Source organism: Sarcophilus harrisii, chromosome 2 (genome assembly GCF_902635505.1).
Source record: "Sarcophilus harrisii chromosome 2, mSarHar1.11, whole genome shotgun sequence".
In the NCBI taxonomy this organism is placed as follows: Eukaryota; Metazoa; Chordata; class Mammalia; order Dasyuromorphia; family Dasyuridae; genus Sarcophilus; species Sarcophilus harrisii.
Window position 1 is genome coordinate 411,672,688 of NC_045427.1, and position 18,806 is coordinate 411,691,493.

Here is an 18,806-nt window from a genome sequence, read left to right on the forward strand (position 1 = left end):
AATAAGTGAGCACAGTTACAAAGAAGTTATATGTGAAAACACATGCCACCCCAATTCTTTAAATATGATTTCAGACTTTTAAAAATACATTTATAGGATTTTTGTTCCTCTTTCTTATTCTTTTTTTCTCAGCAATAATGAAATTATCACATGGGGTGGATTTCTGAAAGGGGGAAGAGGGAAAAATCTGACTAAAAGTCATTCTGAATTGTTTGGAAGATAGTAAGAACATACTAATAACAATAAATATTCACAAATTGCTTTAAGGTCTACAAAGCAATGGAGGCAGATTTTCCTATAGATCATTACAAGTCTGCAAAATAGATGCTTTTTATTAAAACTCATTTTATAGGTGAAGAAAAGAGGTTGAGACTTGCCCTGGAAGCATACAGTTAATGTTTCTAAGACTATATTCAACTGTGGTCTTTCTAACTCTAAATCTAGCATTCTATACACTATACCACTTAGGTGTCTTCTGCTAAGGTTAATTTATAAGTATATTCCATGCCTATGGCATTGCAGCAGTATTATTGGATGTCAGGAAGGATATAGACATGAGAGGAAATTTGAAAGTTATCTGTTCCAATTCCTCATTTTTCTAAGGAGCAAGCTGAGGCTACATTCTGGAAAGAAGGTCTACAGAAGAAAGTGAGGAATGAAGCATAGTGTTTAAAAGAAAAACCCTGTTACCATACTTTGCTTTGCTCTATTTATAGGCCAAACACTGTAAAATATTGAAAACATCATTTGGGTCTTGCTGTTTGCATTTGTTCCAAATCTAAGTCAGAGCCAAGTTTCAAGACTTGATGAATAGTCCCAAATGTTGCTATATTTAGGCCTCTGAATGCTAATGTTTCTATTTGTTGCACAGCCACAAGGAACTCTTCCAGAAATCTTTCATGGGGATCCTGTTGCTATGGAAACAATTCTCTTTCTTTGTGTGCGTGCATGAAGAAAGTCTATGCTATTTCCTTCCTGCCTCTGACACAAAAATCCAAGCTTTGTTCCATTGGACATACAGACAGGGTGACGAACTCCCTTTACCACTGTTCTATTCAAATTCTATTCTGGGGCTGCCTAGCCAAGGAAGGTGTTTATAAATATCAAAGCACACATCTTCTGTTTTAGGTCACCTTTGTTTCTCCCTTTCCCAATTTTAAAATGCCTACTCTTAAATAAAATTCTTTGCCTCAGTTTATTCAACTTTAAAATGGGAATAATATAGCACCCACTTCTCAGAATCATTGTGAGGATCAATGAGATAATATATGTATATATATAAAAGGTGTACAGGGATAGGCACATAGTAGGCACACTATAAATACTTGTTTTTTTTTCCTTACCCTATCCAAATTTAGGAAGATTTAGAAAAGGGGCAGAAAAAGCATATCCCATAAATCAATGCTTGATTTTAGTGCATTCAGATCCATAACACAATTATCTCAAGTCAGTGGCATGCAACTGAAGGAAAGGATGCTTACTTGCCTGTGAAGAAACTAACTGAAGAATTTCAGCAGGAATAACATTCTCATTCTTCCCAGGATTTTAAGGGGGAAAAAAATTAGAAAGCTCCATTAACTCATTACCTATCCCAAGTAATCATTTTTCTCCTTCCTCTTTCTTTGGGTTCCTTGCATCTATGCTATAATTTAGAGATTTAAAAATTTTCCAGGAGACAGTGAGACATTAAGCATGTTCTAATCTATAAACTCTGATATTATAATCTCTTTGCCTGAAGCAAAGAAAGGTTCAGTGTCCTACTATGGATCATACAGCTAGAATTTGTCAGGAGTAGGACTTTTGTTTTTGTATTTTTACAACTAGTACAATTCCTGGAACATTTTTAGTGACCAACTCTTCATGACCCCATTTGGAGTTTTCTTGGCAAAGGTATTGGAATACTTTGCTGTTTTCTTTTCCAGCTCATTTTACAGAGGAGGAAACTGAGGCATTTGCCTCAGGGTCACACAGCTAGTAAATGTTTGAGGTCAAGTTTGAACTCAAGAAGATGAGATTTCTTGACTCCAGATTGGGCACTCTAACTACTGTGCCATGTAGCTGTTTCACTGGAATCTAGAAATTTATTGAATACTTGCTTAATTGTTTGCTTACTTACTCACTTATTTACTTAACTCTAAGATTAGTCCTCTATCCATGATGTTCATGATCTCTCATCCACAACTTTCTTTTTGCTGCTAAACTCTTTGAGAAAGTCATCTGCAATCTGTGCTTGCACTTCCTTTCCCCTCATTCTCTGCTCTGTGATTCCAATCTCATCATTCAACTGTAATAGTTCTCTTCAAAGTTACTAATGTTCTCTTAATTGTTAAATCTAGTATCCTTTTTGCAATTCTTATTCTTTTTTTTTTTAACTTTTCTATAGTCTCTGACCTTGTTCTTCATGATATTGGACCATGCCACCAAGAAAGTATACTCAGTCTTTCTGTCTTCCTCATTCTGAAAACGTCCTTTTCTTTTGTGATTTCCTCCCATTGTTGTTGTTTTCACCCTTCATTCTGAAGAAGCATCTCAGTCCAGGCATTGTAAATTCTGCTTCTTAGCACTGGACTTAGCACATAGTAAACACTTAACTAATGATTATTGACTTGACTCAGTGCTCTCTTCCTTCCAAATTTTTGTAACATGATCTCTTTCATGATTCTCATCTCACCTATCTTTCTTGCACACACACACACACACACACACACACACACACACACACCTGTTTAGGGTGTCCCTCTAAGGTTTTGTTCTGAATCCTCTTCCATTCTCCCTCTATGCTCTTTCATTTGTGGATCTCATCAGTTCCCACAAATTCAATTATAATTTCTATGCAGATAGATGATCATCAATGTTATCCAGTCCAATTTTTTTTCTCCTGATTTCTAGTTTTGCATCTCCAATTGCCTACAAAGGCAGCTAAGTTCCTCAGGAAATTGAAGCAGTTGGGTAAATCTGACTCAGAGTCAAGAAGCTCTGAGTTCAAATTCAGCCTCAGATATTTACTAGTCATGTGTCTCATGCCAAATCATTTAATTTCTGTTGGCTTCAGTTTTCTCAACTGTAAAATGGAGATAATAATAGTATCTCTCTTGCAGGGCTGTTGAAAGAATGGAATGAGATATCTGTGTAAAAAAAAACAATAGCACAATGCCTAGCACATAGTAGGTACAGTATAAATGCTATAAATGCTAACTTTTTTACCTTTTACCATTCCCTTTGACACTGTCAGTATCCTAGTAAAAGCTCTAGTAAAAATCACCTCATACCTAGAAAAGTGCAATAGCCTTTGCAATAGCCTTCTAATTGATCCTCTTTCACCACTCTAATCCTTTCTCCATTAATCTATCAAACTAATTTTCCAAAGTGTAGATTTAACCATGTCATTCTCCTATTGAGTAAATTCTAGTTGCTGCCTATTTCCTGTAGTTTCAAATATAAAATCACCAATCTGATTTATTAATAAATTAATCATAACTTATAAACCCATAATCAAACCCCTTCCTATGTTTCCAATATTTTTATGCCTTATTCCCCTTCATTTACTATTTGATTCCATGGCACTGTCCTACTTGCTATTCCTTGAATATATAACACTCCATTTTGTAGTTCTTTGCATTTTTACCATTTCCCATTCCTGGAATTCGCTTTCTTCTTTTCTATCTAGCTTCTTACTTTACTCCTCAGTAAAAGTCTCATCTTCTACAATATACTTTTGCTCACCCCTCTTATAGTGTTTTTCCTTAAGATTATTTTTAGTTTATCCTATACATAACTTGCTTGTACATTACTGTTTTCATATTGTTTCCCCCATTTCACTGTGAGTTCTTTGGGGATAAGGAATCTTATCTTTTTTGGCCTTTCTTTGAATTCTCAATACTTAGCACACAATGCCTGGCACACAGTAGTTGCTTGATAAATGTTTGTTGATTTGTTGCCTTTAAAAGGCAAAAGACCATAAGATTTAGAGCAGGGAAGTATTTTAAAGGTAATTCAACCTCATGGATTTTATTTTATTTTTTGAGAGGAAGAAAGACATTTAAGGAGGACTAGTACATGGAGTTTGGGGAAATTTCTAATTCCATAGAAACATACAAATCAATTCATTATTACTACTATTAATTAAAAATTATAATTTTGGACACTAACCCTAAAGATAAAGGCATAAAAACTATTTCAAAAAAGAGGAACAAACTGAGTTATCAATCATAAATTGTCTAAAGCTCAACCAGATTAAGTGGACACCAGAGAAAAACCACAAGAAAGTTAGAGGCTTTGGTCAATGTCCTTCTTTTGGAAACCAGAATAGGAAAGGGGCAATGATTTACCTGTAGGTACCAGAGCTCAGTTCTAAATCCAGAATTCTTTTGCTTTCAAATCAAGTGTTTATTCCACTAAAAACATACATTTAGCTCATCAATTTAAGGTTTGCAAGTTTCATTGCCTAATAGATAAAGGACAGTGTGTGTGTGTTTGTGTGTGTATTTGTGTATGTGTGTGTGCTTTAATTGAATGTAAATTCCCTAATTTGATGTCAATACAAAGTAATGAGTATTTCCCAGATGGAAGCATCTGTCTTTCTAGGTCTGTCCTATCACATTCTAGAGAGAAAATGACATGATGTTATCTGAACAGAAGTCTGGACTAAATCTTTCATAGTCTGTTAGGGCAGCCAAAAATAACTGATGAAGCATTTCTCCTTTTCTCAAAGCATGTCAAATAGTTAGCTTTGGTAGAAAACAAATGAGCATTTGCAGATAAATTCCCCTACTCATGACTTTCTGAGCACTGGGAGATTTTGCTAAGATTTCTCCCTGGAGCTTTAAAGGGAAGAGAGCAAAAGACTGTGAACCTAGCTTTGTCCTGCTTGCCTTACAACTGGCATTTTCTAAATCTACCCCTTGATTCTCAATGGACTTGTGCCTTTGAGGAGGTTTCTGTCTAACCTGATTATGTTCTTTTCTGAAATTAAGAGAAGGAAGTCAGGAAAGATTGGCTCCAGTTAGAGCGGAAACAGTTTTGTCAGGATTCAACAATTTTGCCACAGAAGCAGGAAAAATGAAAAATTCACAGAATTATGAATCTCAAAAGTGGGAAGTAGTCATCTAGGTTAACACATGCCTAAACAATTCCCTCTACAAGATTTTTGCTAGTCATTCAGCTTTTGCTCATAGACTTTCAATGCAGGGAAATCTTCAAGCTCCCAAAAAAGTCTATTCCAATTTGAACAACTCAAATTGTTCAAAAGTTTTTCCCCCATCAAGTGTAAATTTATTATTCTGAAACTTCTATTCATTGATCCTGTGGCTCTGTCCTTTGGGACCAAATGGAAAAGCCCTATTTTTCTTCTACTTGATATCCCAGTTCTTTTTTCCCTGGATAAACATTCAGTTTTTTCACTGGTTCTATATGACATGGATTTAAGAGCCTTTGCTTTTCTAATTTTTCTTCTCTGGATGCTCTCTAGCTTATTAATATTTCTAAAATGTCACTAAAACTAAGTATAATATTGCAAATATATTCTGATCAGTGAGTAAAAGAATGATCACTTTCTTATAAGTGGAAGCTATAGGTTATTTTTTAATTGTTTTTTTTATTATTATTTTGACTTCCAGATCACATTTTAAACTCATATTTCCTAGTCTCCTTAGAAAAGGTTAGACAATACTCTATAGTTTATTAGTTTTTTTTTTTATTTAATAGCCTTTTATTTACAGGATATATACATGGGTAACTTTACAGCATTAACAATTGCCAAACCTCTTGTTCCAATTTTTCACCTCTTACCCCCCCACCCCCTCCCCTAGATGGCAGGATGACCAGTAGATGTTAACTATATTAAAATAGAAATTAGATACACAATAAGTATACCTGACCAAAACGTTATTTTGCTGTAGAAAAAGAATCAGACTCTGAAATATTGTACAATTAGCTTGTGAAGGAAATCAAAAATGCAGGTGTGCATAAATATAGGGATTGGGGAATTCAATGTAATGGTTTTATTCATCTCCCAGAGTTCTTTTCTGGGCATAGCTTAGTTCAGTTTCATTACTGCTCCATTAGAAATGATTTGGTTGATCTCGTTGCTGAGGATGGCCTGATCCATCAGAACTGTCATCATATAGTATTGTTGTTGAAGTATATAATGATCTCCTGGTCTTGCTCATTTCACTCAACATCAGTTCGTTATGTAAGTCTCTCCAGGCCTTTCTGAGAAATCATCCTGTTGGTCATTTCTTACAGAACAGTAATATTCCATAATTTTCATATACCACAATTTATTCAACCATTCTCCAACTGATGGACATCCATTCAGTTTCAGTTTTAGCCACTACAAAAGGGCTGCACAAACATTCGTGCACATACAGGTCCCTTTCCTTCTTTATAATCTCTTTGGGATATAATCCCAGTAGTAACACTGCTGGATCAAAGGGTATGCACAGTTTGATAACTTTTTGAGCATAGTTCCAAACTACTCTCCAAAATGGTTGGATTCGTTCCAACTCCACCAACAATGCATCAATGTCCCAGTTTTCCCGCATCCCTCAACAATCATCATTATTTTTTCCTGTCATCTTAGCCAATCTGACAGGTGTGTAGTGGTATCTTAGAGTTGTCTTAATTTGCATTTCTCTGATTAATAATGACTTGGAGCATCTTTTTCATATGACTAGAAATAGTTTCAATTTCTTCATTTGAGAATTGTCTGTTCATATCCTTTGACCATTTTTCAATTGGAGAATGGCTTGATTTTTTTATAAATTAGAGCTAATTCTCTATATATTTTGGAAATGAGGCCTTTATCAGAACCTTTGACTGTAAAAATATTTTCCCAGTTTATTGCTTCCCTTCTAATCTTGTCTGCATTAGTTTTGTTTGTACAAAACTTTTCAGTTTGGTATAATCGAAATTTTCTATTTGTGATCAGTAATGATCTCTAGTTCTGCTTTGGTCATAAAGACCTTCCCTTCCACAGGTCTGAGAGGTAAACTATCCTATGTTCCTCTAATTTATTAATAATTTCATTCTTTATGCCTAGGTCATGAACCCATTTTGACCTTATCTTGGTGTACAGCGTTAAGTATGGATCAATGCCTAGTTTCTGCCATATTAGTTTCCAATTTTCCCAGCAATTTTTATCAAACAGTAAGTTCTTATCCCAAAAGCTGGGATCTTTGAGGTTTAGTCAAAGACTAGGTTGCTATATTTGTTGACTTTTCTATCCCTTGAACCTAATCTATTCCACTGATCAACTAATCTATTCCTTAGCCAATACTCAAATAGTTTTGGTAACTGCTGCTCTATAACATAATTTTAGATCTGGTACAGCTAAGCCACCATCATTTGATTTTTTCATTAATTCCCTTGAAATTCTTGACCTTTGTTTTTCCATATGAAACTTTGTTGTTATTTTTTCTAGAGTCATTAAAATAGTTTTTTGGGAGTAGATGTATTGGTATAGCACTAAATAAATAGATTAGTTTAGTAATATTGTCATCTTTATTATATTTGCTCGCCCTATCCAAGAGCATTTAATATTTTTCAATTGGTTAGATCAGACTTAATTTGTGTGAAAAGTGGATCTGTAATTTTGCTCATAAAGTTTCTGATTTTCCCTTGGCAGATAGATTCTAAATATTTTATATTATCAGTAGTTACTTTTAAATGGAATTTCTCTTGTAACTCTGACTGTTGGATTTTGTTAGATGATATATAAGAATGCTGGTGACTTATGTGGGTTTATTTTATAACCAGCAACTTTGCAAAGTTGTGGATTATTTCTAATAACTTTTAGCAGAATCTCTGGGGTTCTCTAAGTATACCATCATGTCATCGGCAAAGAGTGATAATTTGGCTTCCTCATTGCCTATTCTTATTCCTTTAATCTCTTTCTCAGCTCTTATTGCTATAGCTAGCGTTTCTAAAACAATATTAAATAGTAATTGTGATAGTGGGCAACCTTGTTTCACTCCAGATCTTATTGGGAATGGTTGCAGTTTGTCTCCATTACATATGATGCTTACTGATGGTTTTAAATAGATGCTGCTGATTATTTTAAGGAAAAGTCCATTTATTCCTATACTCTCAAGTGTTTTTAATAGGAATGGATGTTGGATTTTATCAAATGCTTTTTCTGCATCTATTGAGATGATCTATGGTTTTGTTAATTTGGTTATTAATCATGGCCAATTATATTGATAGTTTTCCTAATATTGACCAGCCTGCATTCCTGGTATAAATCCTACTTGATCATAGTGTATTATCTTGGAGATGATTTTCGTAGTCTTTTTGCTAATATCTTATTTAAGATTTTGCATCAATATTCATTAGGGAGATTGGTCTATACTTTTCTTTCTCTGTTTTTCAGCCTACCTGGTTTAGGTATCAGTACCATGTCTGTGTCATAGAAGGAATTTGGTAGGACTCCTTCATTCCCTATTTTATCAAATAATTTATATAGCATTAGGGCCAATTGTTCTTTAAATGTTTGTAAAATTCACATAGTAAACCCATCTGGTCCTGGGGATTTTTTCTTAGGGAGTTGTTTAATTGCCTGTTCTATTTTCTTTTTCTGAAATGGGACTATTCAACAATTTACTTCCTCCTCTGTTAGTCTGGGAAGTCTGTATTTTTGGAGGTAGTCATCCATTTCCTTGGTTATCAAATTTATTGGCATAAAGTTGAGCAAAATAACTCCTTATTATTTTCTAATTTCCTCTTCATTGGTGGAAAGTTCTCCCTTTTCATTTTTAGGACTACTAATTTCATTTTCCTCCCTCCTTTTTCTAATCAGATTTACCAAAGGCTTATCTATTTTATTGGCTTTTTCATAGAACCAACTCTTAGTTTTATTAATTAGTTCAATAGGTTTTTTACTTTCAATATTTTTAATTTCTCCTTTTAATTTTAGAATTTCCAATTTAGTATTTGATTGGGGGTTTTTAATTTGGTCTTTTTTTAGTTTTTTTAGTTGCAAGCCCAATTCATTAATCTTTTCTTTCTCTGTTTTATTCAAGTAAGCCTCTAAGGATATAAAATTCCCTCTCATTACCGCTTTGGCTGCATCCCACAAATTTTGGTATGATGTCTCATCATTGTCATTATCTTGAGTGAAATTATTAATTGTATCTATAATTTGCTGCTTCACCCAATCATTCTTTAAGATGAGATTGTTTAGTTTCCAATTACTTTTTGGTCTATTTCCCCTAACTTTTTGTTGAATGTAGTTTTGTTGCATCATGATCTGAAAAGAAAGCATTTACTATTTCTGCTTTCTTGAATTTAATTTGAGGTCTTTATGTCCTAATATATGGTCAATTTTTGAATAGGTTCCATGAACTGCTGAAAGAAAGTATATTCCTTTTAACTCCATTCAATTTTCTCAAAGATCCAACATACCTAATTTTTCTAATATTCTATTTACTTCTTTAATTTCTTTCTTATTTGTTTTGTGGTTTGATTTGTCTAATTCTGAGATGCAAGGTTGAGATCTCCTACTATTACAGTTTTGTTGTCTGTTTCTTCTTGCAACTCTCTTAACTTCTCCTTTAGGAAGTTGAGTGCCATACCACTTGGTGCATGTATGTTTAATATTGATATCGCTTCGTTGTTTATGCTACCTTTAGCAGGATGTAGTTTCCTTCCTTATCTCTTTTAATTAGATCAATTTTACTTTTGCTTGATCTGAGATAAGGATGGCTACCCTCTTTTTTTGACTTCACCTGAAGCATAATAGATTTTGCTCCAGCCTTTTTACCTTTACTCTATATGTATCTCCTGCTTTAAATGTGTTTCTTGTAAACAACATATTGTAGGGTTCTGACTTTTGATCCAGTCTGCTATCTGCCTCCTCTTTATGGGGGAGTTCATCCCATTCACATTTACGGTTAGAATTAGTAAATCTGTATTTCCTGCCATCCTAATAACCCCAGATTGTGCTTTACTTTTCTTGCCTCCCCAACCCTCTTTCCCCTTTTAAACTTATGTACCCCTCTTGTATCACGATACTTATCCTCTTTATAATCCCTCCCTCCCCCTTTGAGTCTTTCCCCTTCCTTCCCTTATTACTCTTTTTCTTTTCCCTTTTCCTCCCCGTTTTTAATGAGGCAGGAGAATTTTCTCTAAAACAAATGTCAATTATTTTTCTTTGAGCTAACTCTGATGAGAGTAAGATTCACACAATGTTCCTCCCCTCTCTAAATTCCCTCAGATATGACAAGTTTCCTTAGCCTCTTTGTGGGATGTGGTTTCCTCTTTTATCCCTCCTTCCCACCTTATTCTGCCATCATCCCTTTTCCATATCTACTTCCCTTTTTATGTTATATCAGTACAATCAAATTATACATGTATTCTTTTGTATATCCACAACAGAAATACAATTCTCAAGAGTTATTTTTACCTTTTCTGCATCTCTTGAGTTCTATGCTTGGAGATCAAATTTTTTGTTTAGTTCTGGTTTTTTCTTCATAAACAAATGGAATTCATTTGTTTCATTAAATGTCCATCTTCTTCCCTGGAAGAAAATGCTCAGCTTAGCTGGGTAGTTTATTCTTGGCTGCATCTCAAGTTCTTGTGCCTTTCGGAATATCATATTCCAGGCCCTTCTTTCCTTTAATGTAGAGGCAGCCAGATCTTGGGTGATCCTTATTGTGGCACCTCGGTATTTAAATGGTTTTTTTTTGGCTGCTTGTAAAATTTTTTCCTTAATCTGATAGTTCTGAAATTTTGCCACAATATTCCTTGGGGTTTTTATTTTAGGGTTTCTTTCAGAAGGTGTTCGATGAATTCTTTCAATGCCTATTTTACCTTCTGATTCTATTACATCTGGGCAGTTCTCTTTGATGATTTCTTGTAAAATAGTATCTAGGCTCTTTTTTTCATCATAGTTTTCAGAAAGTCCAATAATCCTCAGATTATCTCTCCTAGATCTATTTTCCAAGTCTGTCGTTTTTGCAAGTAGATAATTCATGGTTTTTTCCAGTTTGTCATTTTTTTGTTTTTGCTTGACTGATTCTTGCTGTCTCAATGAATCATTAGTTTCTATTTGTTCAGTTCTAATTTTTAAAGAATTATTTTCTTCATTAGCTTTTTTTACTTCTTTCTGTATATGTCCAATTGAGTTTTTGAATGTATTGTTTTGGTCTGTGGAATTTTTTTCCATTTCACTAATTTTTTTTTTAGTGAATTATTTTCTTTTTCCAATTCACAGATCCTACTTTCTTGCGAGTTCTTTGTCTTTTCCAATTCACAAATCCTACTTTCTAGTGAATTCTTTATTTTTTCCAATTCACAATTCTTACTTTCCTGAGATTTTTTTACTTTTTCCAATTCGTATTTCAGGAAGTTGTTGCTCTCTTGTAAGGCTTCTCTTTCCTTTCCCCATTTATCTTCTAACTCTCTTTTGAGACTTTTAATGGTCTCTTCTATGAGAGCATCATGTAAAGGAGGACAGTCTGATGCATTTTTGCTGTTTGAGGTCTCTTCAGGTTTGCTGACCTGCTCTTTTTCTGCATAGAAGCTGTCGATCGTTCTTTTCATCTTTTTATTCATGTTTTAAAGCCTTTAGGGTAGGTCTCCTAGGCAAGGGGGTTACCAGCTTCCTCTGCAGAGCAGGAGAGATGTAAACCGATTTCCGGCTCTGAGGTATGGGAGTGCTCTGAGTGAGAGTTTTCCCTTCCCCCAACAGGAAGTGGATTCAGCACTGGCCAAGCTATCAAACTGCTTAGTAGGGCTGAGTGGGTTAGCGATTGCCTTCGGCTAGAGACTAAGGGGTGAAAGTGTCACTGCCCCAGGCGGGAGCCTCTTGTGGGACTGTGAGTATTAGCAGCTGACCGCAGACCACAGACCGCAAACCGCAGACCGCCCGGAACTCTGCCCCAGTGTCTTTGCCCAATGCAAATCGGCCCTGGAAAAGCTCTATGGCCCCAAGCCGAGCTCCCCACTGTGCAGATTGGAGGCTAACCCGGGCTGCGTCCTCCTGCCGTGCAGGATCACAACTGCCCCAAGGAAAAGCCCGTACTGCGGGTTGGGGCTGCGCACTTGTGCTGAGATCTGTGCCTTCACCCTCGGTTTGAGACTCTCCTCGGAACCTAATTTCTCTCCCCGTCTGCGCCGATCTCCCCCCTGGCCCCGGAACCAACCTTTTTTGGCGAGACTGCAGATTTTCTTCAGCCGGTGAGTTGTTCTATTTCTTATATTTACGAATTGTAGCAGTCAAGACTATTTTTGAGGCTCAATATAATATTGATAAAGAGGGTAAGAGAAGAGCTTAGAAAGTCGTGTGTGTCTTCTCCGCCATCTTGGCTCCACCTCTCTATAGTTTATTAGTAAGAATGACGTACTCCTTTAAAAAATATTGACAGTGGCTTTCAATTCAAAAACAGAAATAAAAAGGATATGAACAGGATTTTGACTTGCATTAAAAAAATTAAATGATAGAAGAATGGAATATAGATGAAAGAGGAATAATGACCACTAGGAACATGAAGAAGCAGCATACTACAGCAGATAGATTGTTGACTTTGGAGATGGAAGATATCTTGCATCAGATACTAGCTATGTGACCATGGTCAAATCATTTAAACTCTCTTGTCTTCAGTTCCTTGTTTGTAAAATGAAGGAGCCTTATTATCTGGTCTTAGAATGTGCTTTCTAATTCTGTGTATCATTCTAGGATTCTAAGTAAAGGAGTGGTGGAATTGGATCTTTCATGGATGAAGTAGCAGCTTCCATTCTCCACAGACCATGATAAAATACATCTTCTAGTAAAGGTTAAGAAGGACAGTTAGATGGGCCGCACAGTAAACAGATTGCTGGGCCTGGCATCAGGAAACCTAAGCTCAAAATTAATCTCAGACATTTACTATGTAACTCTGGACAAACACTTAACCCTGTTTGCCTCAGTTTTCTCATCTGTAAAATGACCTAGAAAAGGAAATAGCAAACAATTCCAGCATCTCTGCTAAGAAAGCTCAGAGGGAGTCATAAAGAGTCAGACATGATTGAACACCAGCAAAGATTAGGAGAGGAGAGATTTAGTGGTGGTTTTGTCATTTTTATTATATAATAAGTTGTGGAAAAATAGAAAAGGTGCTGCTGCATTGAAGAAGGCAAATGTTCCAAAGGGAAAAAAAAAAGGAAAAAGAGTGGGAGCTGTAAACTGCAACTTAGAAAGCTTAGGATTTCTTTCCCAGGAAAATATTTTTTAAAATATAGCCAATGAGCATTTGAGGAAGACATGGTTACAAAGAGTCAACATCATTTTATCAAGAGCATGACATGCTTAATTTAACTCACCTAATTTCCATTTTTGATAGCATTATTAGACTGGTAGATTAGGAGATTGATAGGATTTATTATATATGGATTAATGCAAATCATTTCACAAGGTATTCAAGTTATTCCTGTGAAACAATATGGAGGGATGTGGGTAGGCTTAACATGTGGGCTGTATGAAGCTGGCAATATCCCCATGTTTGACAAGAACAAGAGTTAAATGTAATTGGGAAATATTTAACAAAATAAAAGAAAATACAACAATATAGATATTGTTAATATGTTATTTTCTAAGACAACATGCAGCTTTCAAGGATCCTCATAAATATTTTAATAGTCTCTGTTTCTATTTGATACCACAAAACAACTATACTATCATGATTGAAATCTGTAAACTCAGATGCAAAGTTCCTACCATTATCATTGTCTTAGTAGAGCATGAATCTACCAACAAATTAAGTCAATGGCTCCCTCAATAACTTTATAATAATTTTGAGCCATATCAGTGTGTCTTCTTCTTATTGGCTATAGATAACATGGTTAGAATTAAGATTACATTATTTGGACTTCCCCTTCTGAAACTACCTTAATGAGATACAAAATGTGATTTAAGTCAGAGGACAAAGGTTCTCAGGTGATGAGAACTGAGATTTGACCTTTTGAGTTAATTAAGTTTCTCTGGAAAGTGAGTGATTGGTGGGCCTTCCAAAACAGAAGCTTGACCTTTAGGCAAGTTTCTCTGGGATATGAGTGGTAGGTGAAGTTTACAAGGGGAAGGAACCATGAAAGGGAATATTAACTCTTTCCTTACTAGATCTTAAAATAGAATTAAAATAAAATTTTCAATTTTATACTATCAATTGATCAATTTGGAATTGGTTGAATAACTAGACTCAAATAGTCCTCATGAATGGGCTGATGTCCACTTAGCAAAAAGGTTTCTAAAAAAATATCCTAGGGATCTGTGTTTGGTCGTGTTCTGCTTAATTTTTTTTTTTTTTTTTACTGAATTGGATGAAAGCATCAATAGCATGTTCAACAAGTTTGGAGACAGCACAAATTTGGGTGTCAGAGCAAGAAAATAAAGTTTATTAAAATTTAGATTACACAATAAAAGATTTTATTCCATACATTTGATATAAACTTAAGTAGGGAGAAGCATCAGTTGCCATTAGATATGTCTCCAAAAATGTGTCTCTTTGAGGCAAGAACACTTTAGAATAAGAAGTATTTCCACAGATAATCATATTATATAAAAATATGTACTCATCTTTGTTTATAATCTATCAATTATTAGCCTTGTGGGCAATTCATTGAATTCCAAAGAGAGAAAAAGTCTGGCTAATCTGCTAGTCTATCATTTGCCTTGGAGATCAAGATAGGGTGAACTTTGTCTTTTTCTTAGTCTTAGACAAGAAATAGGGTAAAGAAAGATAAAATATAGGATTAGAGGTACCTACTATTTGCATTTGAAATAGTGTCATATTCTAAAATATCCTTACTTCTTTCAACAAAGGGATAATATAGTGCTACTTGATATCCCTTTGGATAATTTTCAGCTTTATTTAGTGATAGAATAAGAGTCACATTCATTATTAGAGGTAATATGGCACAAGAGGTAAAGCCCTGGACTTGGAATTAGGAAGATATGGGTTCAAACCCCACCTCAGATACTTACTATCTGTATGACCTTGGACAAATCATTTAGCCTTTATGTGTCTAATTTCCCTCATCCTAAAAATGATGGGGTTAGACTCACTGTCTTTTAAGTTCCTTTCATGTCCTAAGTCTTTACAATCTGTTTTCATAAAGTCAAGGTTTGGATTTGTTGAGGGAGAAATTAGGAAAGCCGCTATTGAAATGACAGAGACTCTGGTATATAGGAGACAAGGAAAACTGAAGTGCAAAGAACATGGGGATTAATTTGAAGAAAAGAATATAGAAACAAGGGCCCTCAGAAAGTGGATTCAAGGGAATAGAGTCCATATTTCTGGTCTTTCATTGCCATACAATATGTGAATAGAGGATTCAGATGATAAGGAGACAAGGCCTTGTATTTTGTCTTGATCCCAATGGCACATAGTGCTGCAAAGTGGTAGATTAAGGTAGTCAGCTCCAAGGAAGATAAGAAGGAGGGAAAAAAATGTCAGGAATCCCAGGGAAGGGGTTCCTCCAAAGTATGATGTGGGATTCCATGTCCAGGATTCAGCAGTAATAGTTGATGACAGGACCTGGGTTGATATCTTCCAGAGGAAGTGAAGCATCCTTTTTTTTAATTGATGGGTCTAGTGGGTGATACCGGATGATACTATGGCAAAGTTCTGATACCTACTGGTGAACAGAATTAATATATTTCCTTAGTATCTGACCTAGTTAAAGTGGATTTATATGTTATTTGGTGACCTTTAATGATTTTAGCTCTACTTTTCTTTCCACAATGTTTTCACAGTACATGAGATTAATAGAGGGAGCATAAAACCACCTAAATCCTGTCCCAGAATAAATCTAAATTATTTTACTTTTATTTTTAATTTTAAAAAAATCTACATTTATTCATTCTCTGACTCCTACCCCTATCCTCAAGATGGTGTGAGTAGAGAAAATGCTGTTAAATCTGAGAAATCTCTAAATTTCTCTCACAGCTTATTATGCAAAGTAGAAGCTTCTGTCACTATTAGTATTGGTTAGGGGGAGGCATGCTTTTGCAGTGACAGTAGCAGCAGCAGGAGATATTAACTCTTCTATTACATTATTTTAAATTGTCTTAAAGTAGCTATAACAACGTATATTTTCAAAAGGAAAATTATAATCCATCCTAATATTGGATTCCATGGAAGAATGTCACCTATGTAGTATAGATATGTAATATCAAATTCTTTAATGATTTCTTTTAGGGCCTTATATATGTAAAAATTTTATCCAGTGTATAGTTATATATAGTGGCAACATAGCTATTCAAGACAGGATTTGTATCACAGGCCTCTCTAAAGTCAGCAACTTTCCCTCTGTACCATACCACTTTCTGGTTTGTTTCTACTTCTCTGGGATGATTTAGGTTCAAGCTTTATCTCTGTCACACACTGGCTATGTTACTCTGCATAAGTAATTTAACTTCAGAGTGTAACTTTTATTTTACAGATGGAGTAATTAAGGCTTCAGTTTTCTCAACTCAGAGGCCAGCTCTGTGTCCACTATGCCATGATGCTTCATCAAACATACCATTAAAAAAAAACCCTCAATGATAGGGAGAGGAATAGGAGACTAGAATGTGTACAGTCATGAAAGATATGGATCAAGATCTACTGCCATAGAGAATAAGTTGCATTATAGCTGCTATCCAATATATTTGGTAAATGGTGGGCTCTGATTAATCAAACATTCTGGATGGTAACACTGTCCTATTTCAAGCAGTGAAGGACAGCAGGATGAGCAGTACACTAGTCTGAGAGTCAGGTAACCTGGTTCCTAAAACTGCCTTTACCACTAACTAACTACATGATACTAAGAAGGACAATTTTATCATCTGGTAAATGAGTGGATTTAGGGACAGGTGAACCCAGAGATCCTTTCCTACTCTATGAAAAAAGAGAATACAGTAGGGATAGCTACATGGTACAATGAATAGAGTATTGGTGCTAGAGTAAGGAAGATTTGAGTTCAAATCTAGCCTCAGACACTAACTAGTTGTATGACCATGAATGAGTCACTTAATCTTGTTTTCCTCAGTTTCCTCATCTGCAAAATGAATTGGAGAAAGAAAAGGCAAACCCCTCCAGCATCTTCCAAGCAAAGCCCAAAAGAGGGTCATGGGGAGTTGAACTGACACAATTGAAATGACTCAACAACAATGTGCTAAGCACTTGAGATTAAAGAGAATGGTTAAAAAAATAGTCCTTACTTCCAAGAATGTCAGAGTCTAATGAGGGACATACATGAAAACAACCAGATACAAGTAACATATATGTAAGACAAATTAGGAATAACATTGGGAGACAATGGCATTAAATAGTAATAGTTCTTATGAAGGCTGGCATCTTAATTGGGACTTGAAGAAAACTAGGGAATTTGAAAGGCAGACATAAATTTTTTCATTGGGTAATTTTGGCCTCCATTTCTGCCTCTGTAAAATACATGTATTGAACTAAAAGGCCTTGAAAGTCTCTTTTAGTTTTAAATCTATGATCTCTAAGGTCCCTTCAAATTCTAAGGTCCCTTCAAATTCTAAATCCTACAATTCAATGACTGACTATCTAAAATTAACTCTAGTAATTCTTTTGTTGATAATTCAGAACACACGTATGGATTTCATGAGATCTCATTGGGTCACCACTATTCTAATACTTCAACCAATTTTTGGTTTATTAATGTGGGCATTCCCTCTAAAGATGCAGTTTATAACTCATTGATGCTACCCCATCAATTCACAGAAAGGGGTCCACCTAACTTTCTGGAGTCCTTCCTGGAATTATTTTGACAGGTTATAAATACCAACGAAGCATATGGGCTCTACATTTCCCGTACACTCCATTATAAGACAGGTTCATGCCTTCTTGCCCCCCAACTCTTATATTTTCTTGATGGCATATTGAATACCCATTCTATTATGCTATACTACATTTATATTTTTTCTTGGCCTGCTTGGAAATGAACTCTAAACCACCCTCAACCTCCATCAATTAATGTTTGAGTGATTTTCAAATTTAATTAATTGGAAAGCTTGGTGAATTGTCCTTGTAATGTAAATGTGCAGAAGTGCTGATTGCCAGAGTTGGGCTCATAGGAATAGGGACATGAAAGGTGGGAGACAAAGCTGAAATGACAAAAAGCTAGAATGATGACATTGACCCATGGAGAGAACTAAAATGTATTTTAAAAAATAAAGGATTTCTGTTCTTTTGCTTCAAGAATATAATTAAGTAATGTGTATAAACATAAAAGAACATTCTGGCATACCAAGAGGCTGTTATATAACAGCATACTAGTTTTGCACACTTGAAGGTCTGTTTGTTCATTGCTGTGGAATGGTTTCTGTGCTGCATGTGATTTGCTATCTATACTCAGACCCTGGGTAAACTAGTCTTTGAAAAAAGCATGGTTCCTTTAGATCATAGCCTAAAGCAGATTGTCACACAACATGAGGACTTAATTAGTTCAGGCATGAGGGATGATAGATTGTACAATGTTTATATCCTCACTTTCTCAACGAGGGGCAAAATGTTTTTTCACATTTTGGTGGGTTTGTTCCCCTCCATTTTGGTTGTTTGCCTTCATTAATAGATTTGCTGATCACACACATGCACACACACACACACACACACACACACACAAGACAATGAATGAGGGGAAAGCCCTCTTTCATTTCCCCTGTGTTTATATGAGGTATATTGTTTCAAAGGATCTTACAGGACCTAACGCTAGCACTTATTAAGGAAGCAAAGCTGATCTTTCAAACCATCTTGCCTTTCACATACTAATGTGACTTCCAAAAATAAATGTGGACAAGAGGAAAATTCTTTGAGCATGCAATTAAT